We start from the raw sequence: 14,316 nt of genomic DNA, 5'->3' as shown, positions 1-14,316 counted from the left end.
TAGGTTGTTTCTTTCTCCACAGGTACTGTGTGGAGATAGTCAGTTCTTTCAGTTAGTCCTGACAAAGGGTCTCGGCCCAAAATGCCGACTGTATCTCTTCCTATAGATGCTGCCTGACCTGCTGCGTTCACCAGCATTTTTTGTGTGAATTTTTTAAGAATTGGCCTTTGAAGTGCTGAATGAAGTTGTGATTGAATGTGGCATCTTGCAGGATCTGGTTTGGTGGACAGTAAGCTTAAAGGGCCTGCTGCGTTCACCAGCAACTTTGATGTGTGTTGCTTGAATTTCCAGCATCTGCAGAATTCCTGTTGTTTAAGCTTAAAGGGAACCCTATGCTAGTTCTGAGTGAGCTGAGGGGAGGTGGGAGCACATGGAGAGTCAAAAAATATAGACATGGCAGAAAACACTGCCAATTTGGTGAAGATCAAGCTGTAGCTAAGGATAAAGAAAGACATTTTGAGAGCATTGGTATGGATCACGGCAACATTAGAACAAAAATGTAGGAACTAGAGAAAATGGGGAAATATAATGCAGCTCTTACAGGAAAAAGCATGTATATTTTGAGCTTTGTGGAAAGTAGCACTGATATAATCATTAATACACTGGATAAAGAGTTGAAGTGGGCTTGAATTTTTACAAATAAGTATATTTCCTGCATTACAGGGCACCACAGTGGTGCAGCTGGTAGAGCTGCTAGTAACCTGGTTCAAATCTGATCTCAGGGTACGGTCTGAGTGGAGTATGTATATTCTCACCTTGACCATGTGGTTTTCCTCTGGGAGCTCTGGTTTACTACCACATCCCAAGGATGTGCAGCACAGTAGGTCAATTGACTTCTAGTGTGTAGGTAAACCATAGAATCTGGGTGGAGTTAAAGAGAATGTGGACAGAATCTAAAAGGGATAATGTGGGATTAATGTGAAATGGGTAATGATGGTTGATGCAGACTCGTTGGGTTGAAGGGCCTCAATTCATATTGTTTATGTCTATAACTCTGACATTATATACAGTAAATACAATTGGAACATGTCTTGCTCTGTTTATTGTATCATTAGTTCAGTCTGTTTTCTTTTAATGCATCAAAGCCACTCATGTTTCCTCCTTAAGTAATACACTTGAAAAGTGTCTGAGAGGCTGTCACAGTGTTCATTGGTGGCAGGACCAATGGACGCCGAGACTGTGTCTCAAATGTGATTTGGTCCCTCCCCACCCAGACTTTGAGGTGGTTGTACCATGAAGAACATTCTGACTGGTTGCATCACCTTCTGGTATGGAGGCACAAATGCACAAGGTTTAAACTCAGCCAGCTTCATCATTGGCACTAGGCACCCCACCATCGAGGATATGTATTCAAAAATGTTTTCAATCCAGCTCGAAGTCTGCCCCAACAATAGCTGCTACGGTGATGGCTGTACCTTCATTCTTGAAAGTCCAGTTCTTTCAGGACACTTGCAAAAACACCAGATGGTTCAAAAGCACACCTCCAAAAGGGTTCAAAAGCACACCTCCAAAAGTGAAATTGCAGGCTGCAGATTGCAATGATAATGGTCCAGAAGATGCATATTCAGTAGAATAGCCAGTAGTTTTGCAATTTGCACACAAAATATTGCTATATATCGCCAGCACCATCTTGGACTGAAACAAGGATTGTTTTCTAAGTTGTATAAAAAGAGTGGCATAGTATGGACTATATGGATTCCCATTGAAATACCTTTGATCTGGAGTAAGTGAATTGAAGCAGTTGTTGAAAGTGAGAATAAATTGAGCCAGGTGAAAAAAGGTAGTGGCGCTATTTTCCAGTCTGATGGAACCTTCCCAAATAAAAGGGAATTTTGATGAAGTAAAATCACTGCTCCACATATCTCACTTCTTATAAGACTGGAAGATGATGTCTATTAGGACCTGGAACTTGTCAGCCACAGCTCCAACAATTTTCTCAATAACATCTCCCTACTGATTGTAATTTTCCTGAATTGTTCCCTCCTTTCCAATTCCTAGTTTACAGTTATTTCTGGGATGTGATTTATATCTTTCTGAAGTGAAGGCTGATTCAACATACTTGGTTATTTCATCTGCCATCTGCTTGTTTCTATTATTAATTCACCAGTCTCTTTTCTGATGGGATCTCACTTCCTATAGGATCAACATGAACTTTGCTAGTTTTTTTCTTTAAATATCTATTAATATTCTTACTAATTATTATTATATTTTTGTCCAGCCTTATCTTGCACTCCATTTTTTCCTGCTTATGAATTTTTTTAATCAGTTTTGTTTCTCTTAGATACTTTCTATCCTGTCTTTGTGCTATTTTATACACTTTATTTATGTTTGATTTTATCCTTAGCTTTTTTTTATTTAATCATGCTAACTAAGTAAATTTTATTGCATTTCACTTTGCCTGTGCCTCTTCCATCAGGCAGAAGTTTAAAATTAACCCTTTAGAATAGGATTTAAGCAGCACCAAATGAAGCTTCACTACAGATTAATTGGACTACTGGCAAGATGTTACTATTAGTGCACAGTGATCAGTAATTTTGTAATTATAGGTCAGAACACTTAGTCTGCTGGTCAAGCCGTGACTCCTTTCCTGCTTTCTCTGCCTGTGAAAGTTAGTAGGAAATTCACCTGTTAGTGCATGGGAATACACACCTCTTCCTATATTCAAAACCAGCACAGAGACAGAAGTGACTTATAGATTGACCTGGTATGTAGAGAGGAGGAAGAGAGAAATTGCTCTTTGGATTGCCACATTGTGCTTTCTGCATATACAGTCTTAACATTGATCTTTATACCTTTGTTATGCAATGTGAAGCAGAAGACGATTCAGGTGTACGAGTTCACTTTTCTCATACACTAAACTGTGAATGCTAATTTTATAAGAGCACAGTTGATCATGAAATTTATGACAACTACAAGGGAGTCAGCTGGAGTTCCATCTCTGCTCAGAATCTCAAATTTGATTACTCTTGGTGATATTCATCCCCAACATTGTTTTGCTATCTTAAGTAGGGGGTCTGTGCAGGAATTTAATTTTGGCCATTTTTGGAGGGTAGGTTAGTAAGTAGCATGTTATACAGGCACATGCATATCAATAAAGCTCTTATTGGAGGCGGGGTTCACTTCCCATTTCCTGCCTCTTAGCACATTTTCCATTGCATGGACAATGGTATGATGTTAAGGACAGCATGGCTGATATTCAGCATAGTCTGACTGATGTAGTCTACATAGACTTCAGTAAAGCCTTTGATAAGGTCCCACATGGATAGGTTAGTGCTTGTGGCAAACTGGATCCAGAACTGGCAGGTTAATAGAAGGCAGTCAGTGAAGATAGAAAGCCAGTAACCAATGGTGTACAGTAGGGATTAGTGCTGCGAATGTTACTGTTTGTACCTTAACAATTTGGATGTGAAAGGATGAAGTATGATGAGAAAGTATGGAAATGAGACAAAAATTGGAGGTTTTATTTATAATGAGGACAGTAGTCTTGAGTTATAGGACAATATTGATGAGTTGATGAGATCAGCAGAGAACTGGAAGATATAATTTAATCCTGAAAAATGTGTGTGGTGTCACTTAGAAGGACTAGTAAGGCTAGGATATACACAATGAATGTAGGACTCTAGGTAATGTTGGGGGATAGAGGCATAAATCTTCCTTGAAGAAAGCTGCACAAATGGATAAGGATATGGGTTGTTTGCATTCATTGCTGGGGTTTGGGACAAGAACAGAAAGTGGTATAATTTTTTAAAAGATTGTTTAGGCTGCAGCTGAAGTTCTGTGTGCAGTTCTGGTTGCTGCTGTACAGGAAGAATGTGATTGGGTTGAAGATAGTTCTGAGGAGATTCACCAGGTTGTTAGCTGGGATGGAGTGTTTCAATTATGGGAGAAGACTGGATAGACTGTGTTCTTTTTTTTTTCCTTGGAGTGGAGCAGCCCAGATGGTCCATCGCAGTCTGAATGAATGGAAGACTCAAATGACACTGATGTCACTAATGTACTTGTAACTGAGCCTGGCGCAAATAACAACCTACCGTGACATCAGTTATAATGAAAATCAACAGTGGAACTCAGTTTTGCCCCACATTAATCAGCTGTTAGACCATAGCTTCAGAAGAAGCAGGTTAGTTTACAGAGAGGCTGGACTTCCCGAAGACCAACCATCAATGGTACACATAATTTACATGCACTTTTTGGATGCTGTATACCAGTGGGTTATCAATACAGAAATTACAGCCCTTTTGGTTATTGCATTATGCTAAAAATTGGGCCACTGAAATATATCAGGCACCGGTCAGTATTGTGGGACCTAAAGAATATAGTTAATAAGAAGAAGAGAGACTGGTGGTGTACATGAGTGCAAAGCATTGGTCCATTGGAGGAAGAGACCCCGGATGTAGGGGGCGAGAGTACAGTTTGGTGATGTGGCAATAGACTCCCAGGAGAAGTGCAGAAAAGAGAAGATCCATGGGGTTCAGCTTGATTTGAAGACTGGAGAACTGCATGCCCTAACTCTATCTTGGTTACTTTATTCCTACTAATATGTTTACAATTGAAATATACATAAAATCTAATTCTCTTACAACACTGCCTATGAAGTCTTAACTAAAGTGGCTTGATGGCATCTACAATTAGCTTTGCGATTAACTAGTCATTTCCTCCAAGAGGACCACAATCGTGCCGTAGTTTGGAGGCTTGCGTGCCTGCCTCAGTGTCCTGGAGAGCTATATTGGCTGGAGTCAGAGCTTTATGCTTTGACTCTTGGTAGGGTCACCCAAGTGGTCCACTGGTCCTCCAGACTAAAAGTGGTCCACTGGTCCTCCAGATTTGAGGTTCATCTTGTGGTGATATCACGTGCAATGATGTGCCAGTACATGATTGGACAAAGCACTGAGCATGCGCAGGATTGCCAGAATGTTTCAGCACGTGGCTGGGTTAAGGTATGTTTGTTTATTACTGTAAATTAAAGTTCTCTAATTCTTCCAGAATATGATTCTTTACTGTTAACCCATGGTATGTTTAAACAGAAGTAACATAACATGGTGTCAGAAGTGGTTCTGGAAGAATAATACGGGAGAATGGAGAATCGAAGATAATCGATAAAAGTTCGAACTGTAAATGGTAAAACGGAAGGTTTACAACCCCCACAAAAACTTCAACTGATTGGCAATGTAGCTGAGAATTGGAGGATATTCAAGCAAAAGATTGAACTGTACTTAACAGCGATCGATTATGAAGAAAAATTGGAAAAAACCAAACCTGCGCTTTTGCTCCATGTAATCGGGAATGACGCAGTAGAGGTATATAATAATTTTGTCTTTGAATATGGAGATAATTTCAATTTAAAGTCGTTAATGGACAGATTTGAAGTATTTTGTATACCTCAACGTAATTTAACATATGAGCGATATAAATTCTTCACATGTGCGCAGAGAGCCGCTGAAACAATTGATCAGTATGTTACTGAGTTAAGAAAGTGTTTAATAGAACATGCAAGTTTGGATTGCTCATGGACTTTCTCATTAAAGATAGACTTGTTTGTGGCATTCGAGAAAATGCTCTGAGAGAAAGGCTGTTGAGAGAGCAAGATTTAAATTTTCAAAAAAGCTTTGGCACTTTGCAAAGCTTCTGAGACTGACGTGGCAGGCTGAAGAGCGCTTTGTCGAAAACTGCAATGTAAATGCTGTAAAAAAGCTTGAATACATCAAGAAATATAATAATACATCGACGAAACCGACAGAGAGCAAGACGGCATTGGAAAGAAAAAAGTCATGCGATCGCTGTGCGCGGGAACATCGTCCAAATCAGTGTCCCACATTTGGCAAAATTTGCAATGGCTGCAGTAAGATTAATCATTTTTCATGCTGTTGTAAAAGTAGAAAGAAGGAAAGTAAAATGAAACAAGTAAATGCTGTGCTTGAAGATGAACGTGAGGAATTTTATATAGATGTGCTTTGTGAAAAGAAACAAAGTAAGAATGACTGGACTATTCCATTGCAAGTGAATCAAGACAATATTCTGTTTAAACTTGATACTGGAGTGCAAGTAAATGTTCTTGCAGAATCTGAGTTTAATACTTTAAAGCCAAGCCCAAAGTTACATCAGACAAATATAATAGTGACTGGGTGTTCAGGTGCAGACATTCCAGTTAAAGGAACATACGTGGCAAAGGTATCACACAAAAATATTGTGCATACGCTTTCATTTGTGGTCGTGCCAAAAAATGTACAGTCAATTCTGGGTTTACCTGCCTGTGAAAGACTTAATTTGGTGAAAAGAATTTTAGTCCTGGATAGCGACACAGAGTCAGAATACAGTGACTTGATGAAAGAGTATGAAGACTCGTTTAAAGGGCTTGGATGTCTTCCAGGAGAGCACTAGATTAAAATTGACAATACAGTGCAACCCGTAATACATCCATGCAGAAAAGTACCTTTTGCATTACGTCATCAACTGAAAACAGAGCTAGATATAATGGAAAGGCTAGGAGTCATAAAAAAATTGATGAACCAACTGAATGGGTCAATTTGCTTGTCATTGTTGATGAGAAAAATGGAAAACTGAGGATTTGTTTAGATCCAAGAGACTTGAATCGGGCCATTAAAAGAGAGCATTTCAAATTGCCTACTCGTGAAGAAATTATGTCACAGTTTGCTATTGCAAAGTACTTTAGTAAATTAGATGCATCCTCCGGATTCTGGCAACTCAAACTAGATGAACCGAGTTCAAAATTGTGTACCTTTAACACTCCTTTTGCCAGATACTGCTTTCTTAGTCTCCCTTTTGGAATTGCATCAGCTCCTGAAGTGTACCATAAAACCATTCACATGTTATATGAGAACATTGAGGGCGTAGATACATCCACGGATGATATTATTATTTGGGGATCGACTAAACAGGAGCATGACGCCAGACTCAGACAAGTCTTTGAAGCAACATGCAAGGCTAACCTGAAATTGAATAAAGACAAATGTCAGCTAGGAGTGACTGAACTTACATTTGTGGGTGATATCATCAGCAAAGAGGGTGTGTGTCCTGATCCATTGAAGGTTTCTGCTATTGAGAACATGCCAAGACCGCATGTAAAAAGGATGTTCAGAGGTTTATGGGAATGGTTAACTATATGGGAAAAATTATATCCAATCTCTCGGAACAGCTCGCTCCATTGAGGCAGCTAACAGAAAAGAGAAATGAATGGAACTGGAACCATGGACAGGAAAAGGCATGGCTAAATCTCAAGAAAGTACTCACAAAAGAACCTGTGTTGAAGTTTTATGATGCTGAGAGACCCATCAAAATCTCACGTGATGCATCTCAAGCAGGCTTAGGGGCAGTATTACTCCAAAAACATGATCAGGAATGGCTACCAATGGCATATGCATCTTGTTCATTATCTGATCCAGAAATAAGGTACACCCAAATTGAAAAAGAATTGCTCAGCACTATGTTCGCTTGTGAGAGATTTCATCAGTTTGTGTCGGGACAATCTATTGATGTTGAAACCGACCATAAGCCGTTGATTGCATTGTTTAACAAACCTTTAAGCGACTGTCCTTTGCGAATTCAGCGAATGATGATCAAATTGCAAAGATATGCGTTGAATGTGTCATGCAAACCTGGAAAATTCATGTACACGGCTGACACACTTTCCAGAGCTGTGGATCCAACAACAAAAGACAGTCACAATAACGTTACTGGTATTCAGGTATTTATTGATATGGTCATAGAAGCTGTACCTGTTGCTCCCAAAAAGTTGGAACTGCTGCGTCTTGAGACAGAGGACAAAATTCTCAGTCAGGTAATACAAGTGGTGTTGGATGGATGGCCAGATAACAGACATGACTGTACCTCAGTAGTACAAGATTATTGGAACCACAGATCAGAACTGTCTGTTGAGGATGGGATATTGTACAAAGGTAGTAGAATTGTTATACCTAAAAGTCTCGATAAAGAAATGCTTGATAAAATTCATGAAGGCCACCTAGGCATTGAAAAGTGTAAGAGAAGGGTGCGGGAAGTGATGTTTTGTCCCAGGATGAATCAAGAGATTGCAGGATTGGTGTCTTCTTGTCAAATATGCCTTAAATACCAAACTAGCAACCCTAAGGAGCCACTGCATGCACACCTGAATCCTCAGAGACCTTATCAGAAGGTAGGTGTTGATCTTTTTATAACTAATGACAAAGACTATCTATTAATAACAGATTAGTACTCATTATATCCTGAAGTGTGTTGTCTGGGCAGAACGACAACAGAAAATGTAATTATATGCATGAAATCAGTCTTTTTAAGACATGGTGTACCTGATGAAGTTTTCACAGACAATGGTCCACAAGTCAGTAGTGAATGCATTAAACATTTTGCTCGTGAATGGGGCTTTGTTCATACAACATCTAGTCCATTTTTCCCTCAATCAAATGGATGATAGTTGAGAAATTGGTAGGAATTGTCAAGAAACTGATGCACAAAGCAAAAGATAGTGGAAGTAATTTTTATAAAGCCTTGTTAGCCCACTGCAGTACTCTACTTGAATGTGGATTTTCGCCTGCTCAGCTCTTGATGGGATGACATTTGAGATCTAATCTGCCAATGGATGAGAGCCTTCTGAGAACAGAGGAAGGTGAACAAGTGAAAAGGTGGAAAGACGAACACAAAGCAAAGCAGAAAATATACTTTGATAGACGTTCTCGTTCATTCCCTGAACTGCATCAGGGAGATGAAGTGAGGATACAAGACAAAATGAACACATGGACGCAGAAAGCTACAGTATTTGAAGAACAATCCAGATCATACATGGTCCAAACAGAAGAGGGAGCAGCGGTAAGAAGAAATCGCAAAGACCTCAAGAAAGAGCCAACTTCAGAGATTCAGTTAACTGATGCAGACGAGACAAAACATGTAAATAATAATAAGGAAACACAAGATCTGTGTGTACCACTTAGAAGGTCTACTCATGTTCGTAAACCCACAGAGAGACTGATAGAGACTTGTTGAATTATGTATTTGCTTTGATTAATGTTGTTAATTGTTTTTCTTTTTAAGGAAAGGAAGATGCGGTGATATCACGTCCAATGATGTACCAGTACATGATTGGACAGAGCACTGAGCATGCGCAAGATTGCCAGAATGTTCCAGCACGTGGCTGGGTTAAGACATGTTTGTTTATCACTGTAAATAGAAGTTCTATTCTTCCAGAATATGATTCTTTACTGTTAACGCATGGTACGTTTAAACAGAAGTAACATAACACATCTCAGGGCTAACAACACTGCCTGGTAAAGCAAAACCGTTACAGAAACAGCGATGAAGAATTCTTCTGCATCTGAGTGTGATAGTATTCCTGAGTCTCCACCCGTGTCTTGCATGGCTGACAGTAGTAAAAACCGCAAGGAAGCTGCTGACATGATGAAGGAAGTCCTGAGATGGATGACCTTCATTACTGCCCTAAATGTCAACGGCATAATGGGCAGTAAGTGAGTAACTAGTTATTATTACTAATTGTGTGGGAGAACCATTTGGCTGAATTGAATTGCCTGAAAAAGATGTTGAAAACGGTTTGAAACAGTGATTGTCAAGTAGTTTATCCGTTTTTTTATCTAGGGAACTGTCTTGACTCTTTCAAATGATGATTTTAATTTTAATTTTTTTCAACTTCTGCAAAACCTGCAGTGAGTTATTGCCATTTAGAAAGAAAAGGTATTATGATCTATCAAGTTATAGGGGCACAATGTAATTAGAATAATATAACTTGTTGCGATCAGGAGTTTTGTAAATGAGGAGCAAATTGACTCACCAGACGAGATTCCTTTCCCTCATTTAGCTTTAAGAAGACATTCATTTAAAGTAGGTAGCTCCAAGTCAAGGCTTATTCTCGAGTTTACTAAGAATCGGTTTGGATTACCTGCTTGTACTGTTATCTCTGAGGTGCAGTATGTCTGTCAGGACTTTACATCACATGATTCTGTCTAATGCAGTGTTTCACTATGGAAGTATTGCTTTGTCAAAACTGATCACCTGCAGATAAGATATTAGACTCAAAATTCAAATTCCCATCTGCTGCTTCAAGTACATATTTCAACCTAACTGTTAATAGTGGTACTCTGAAATGTTGAAATGAAATGAACCCAGACTATCTAGTTCACCAGATGTGAACGCTAAATTGTGTATATTTTGCATAGCACCTGCTGTACATTTCTGTTTTGTTCATGCATATCTTCAAGTTCCAGTTGCGCTGCTAAATATATAGAACTGTTTGGAGGATAAAGGATCTTGAGTGATTACCAGTAAATAAACTTTTGAAGAAGTTGAATAATATTATAACTGTACCGTATAGCCAACAGTATAATAAGGGACTACTTTATGTTTTAGTAACACGTTGTTGAATGCGCTGTTAGGTGCATATTGAGCATGCGCTATTAGGCGCGTATTGATCTGTACGTGTGTGCCGAGTTCAGTTTCTGCCAGTAAAGAACCATGAACCTTAGCTCCCGTCTCTAGCGTTTTTATTAATAGCTTTGTTGTGTAACCAGGCCACATGCACAACAAATTGGTGACGAGATTAATGAACCTACATTGTATCAGAATGCCGTGTTTTAAACACTCGGAAGAAGAATGCAAGGAATGAGCCAAGGAACGGGAGAAGGAGGTAGAGCGAGGCCACGATTCTGAAAGGAAGCGGGAGAACAGCCGGGGTCGGGGCCGTCGGGAGACCAAGAGACACAGTCAGAGCCGCAGCACGTCCAGCCAAGACCACAGCCGGCGCTGACCCCCAGGGGCTGATGGTCTGCCTGCCCCAGAAGGGAAATAAAAAGGAGCCACACACACACAACCAGACAGACTGCGCTCGTGGTGCTAGTAAAAAGGACACGTGAGTCAAAAAGGAAAATAAGGGGAGAACAGGACTTAATTAACATAACAAAGATGGCGATGATTGGAACCATTACAGCATTTGCTAGTGGCATTGAAGACTGGGTAACTTACATTGAAAACATGGAGTTATATTGTGAGGTTAACGGTGTTAAGGATGAAAAGAAAGCCAGCATCTTACTCAGTATTATGGGAGCAAAAACATATGGCCTGCTATGGAGCTTGTTAACCCCTGAAAAGCCAGCTGACAAAACATTCAAGCAGATAGTAGACACTCTCCAACAGCATTTAAACCCCAAACCACTGGTCATTGCTGAAAGATTTAAATTTTACAATCGGAATTAGAGCAAAAATGAAAGCATTTCTGAATATTGTACTGAATTGCGCAAATTATCAGAACATTTTCAATTTGGAGCTGGTCTATCAGACGCATTGAGGGACAGATTAGTGTGTGGCATGCACTGTGAAACTACACAGAAGAAGCTTCTGTGTGAAAGAGAAAGCGCTAAACATTGCAATATCAACGGAAGCAGTGGCACGGGTGCTTCCAAGATGGAACAAAAATCTCTGGAAAATGCCACAAATAAAATGTCACTGAACAGAAATGAAGGAAAGAAATGTTACCATTGTGGGAAAAGGTCACATGACCCGGATGACTGTTGGTTTAAAGACAAAGAATGCAGAAACTGGCAAACAGGGCCACATTGGCAGAGTATGCAAAGCTAGTCAACAGTAGAAACAGGGCAAAATACAGAGAAACAACAAACCCCAGAAAGGAAAATACAACAAGGTACACAAAATGAAAGAAGGCAGTTCTAATGAAAGCAGTTCTGATGAAAACAACTCCCTTGAAAATGAATTGTCCTGTTGGCAACTTCACAGTGTGAAAGAGACAGATGATCGAAGAGTAATATGGATCACTCCACAAGTGGCGGGTGTGAGACTGAAAATGGAGTTGGACACAGGCTCAGCTTTAACAGTAATCTCTGTACACGACTACAAACGACTGCTTTTGCACATACCTCTGAAACGAACTAAACTTCTACTAAAGACTTACACAGGACAGAAAGTGCATCCCGAAGGCAAAATTAAAGTGACAGTGACCTACGGAGATAAAACACAGCAACTGAACCTCTATGAACTGAAAAATGGAGGACCACCGTTGCTGGGTCGTGAATGGCTCAGGAAAATCCAGTTGGATTGGCACACCATCAAGGCACTAAATGTGTCAGCAAAGGAGTGCAGTCAGACTACATCTGAGAGACTGTCACAAATACTTGCTGACTCTGAGGAAGTGTTCATGAAAGCTATAGGAACACTTCAGAGCATGAAGGCAAGGATTGAGATCGAGGAAAATGCATGTCCAAAATTTCACAAAGACAGACCAGTGCCATATGCAATCCGTCCTATAGTGGAGGCAGAGCTGAAATATCTGGAGCAGACTCGGGTCCTGTCAAAGGTGGATTGGAGTAAATGGGCCACGCCTATTGTTCCAGTGATGATGAAAACCTCCAGCACAAAACCAGGAAAACCAAGCAAGGTGTGCATATGTGGTGATTTAAAAGTGACTGTTAACCTGGTTCTCTGCACAGTACAGTATCCGCTCCCTCATATTGAGGACATCTTTGCTTCCCTGTCAGGAGGGAAACATTTCACAAGAATCAGTTTGACCCAGGCTTATCTCCAAATGGAAATCGATGAAGCATCCAAGAAATACCTGACAATAAATACACACAAAGGACTTTACCAGTTCACCAGGTTGGTGTTTGGGATAGCATCAGCTCCTGCAACCTGGCAAAGGGCAATGGACCAGGTCCTGCAGGGGATTCCAGGGACTCAGTGTTACCTGGATGACATCATTGTCGCCGGCAAAGATGACGACGAACATCTTTCTAACCTTGAACAAATGCTCACCAGGTTACCAGAATATGGGCTCAGAGCTAATCGACAGAAATGTGAGTTTTTCAAAGAGGAAATTTCATACTGTGGGCATGTGATCAACAAGGATGGCTTACACATGTCTCAAGACAAGATAGAAGCTGTGCTTAAGGCACCACCACCTGAAAATGTGTCTCAGCTGAGAGCATATCTTGGACTGGTGAACTATTACCACAAGTTCTTGCCTAACCTATCCACAGTTGTACACCCACTAAATGCGCTATTCCAGACAGGGACACAATGGAAGTGGACTGAGAGCTGTGAGAAAGCATTTCAAGAAACTATAAGACTCATAACTTTGGAAGGGGTTCTCACACACTTTGACCCCTCCTTACCAATGTGACTAGCTTGTGATGCCTTGCCCCGTGGGATAGGAGCTGTGTTATCGCACAAGTTTCCAGATGGCTCAGAAAGACCAATAGCCTTTGCCTCAAGAACGCTAACTTCAGCTGAACGCAAGTACACACAGATTGACAAAGAGGCTCTAAGCCTTGTGTAGGGAGTCAAGAAATTCAGTCACTACCAGTATGGCCAAAAATTTACCCTGTTGACTAATCATCAGCCTCTAGTGTCAATCTTCAATCCAAGAAAAAGCATTCCATTGATGACAGCACAAAGGCTGCAGCGATGGTGTTTATTCTTAGGAGGTCACATATATGACATTGAACACAAGGGGACCAAGCAACATGGCAATACAGATGGTTTGTTACATTTACCACTGCCGACTTCCGAGATAACTACACAAATGGATCAGCAGAGGTCTTTCACACAACAATAGTTGAACAATTACCAGTGACAAACAGCCTCATTGAAAGAGAAACACGCAATAACCCTATGTTGTAAAAAGTGTATGACCTCACGGTAAAGGGGTGGCCAGGACGGGGTAACACACTGTTTTCAGCCTTCTCAGCGAGGAAGGAGCAGTTGTCAGTGTGTCAGGGAACACTAATGTGTGGTTCACAAGTTGTGATTCCTCCCAAGCTACGCACCAGAGTGCTGGGGGAACTGCACGAGGGGCATCTGGGTACTGTGAAGATGAAAGGTCTTGCCCGTGCCTCTGTGTGGTGGCCAGGAATCGATAAACAGATTGAGGATGTGACCAAGAACTGCTCTGGATGTCAAAAGATCCAGAACACACCACCACAAGCCCCTCTCCATCTGTGGGAGTGGCCCTCATCACCATGGCAACAAGTGCACATCGACTTTCCTGGACCATTCATGGACTCTATCTTTTTAATCACCATTGATGCACATTCCAAATGGCCAGAGGTAATCAAAATGAAGACAACCACATCGGAAAAGACCATTACAGTGCTGAGGACTGTATACCAGAACAAATCTGCACAGACAATGGATGACAATTTGTCTCTGAAGAATTCCAAAATTTTGTGAAGAACAATGGAATCAAGCTCTTTACATCGGCCCCTTACCACCCATCCACAAGTAGCTTGGCAGAAAGATTTGTACAAACATTCAAGAAAGCCCTCAAGGCAAGGGACAGTAAAAATCGACTAC

This window comes from Mobula hypostoma, chromosome 10, assembly GCF_963921235.1.
Source record: "Mobula hypostoma chromosome 10, sMobHyp1.1, whole genome shotgun sequence".
NCBI lineage: Eukaryota > Metazoa > Chordata > Chondrichthyes > Myliobatiformes > Myliobatidae > Mobula > Mobula hypostoma.
Note: the sequence above shows the minus strand (reverse complement) of the source record.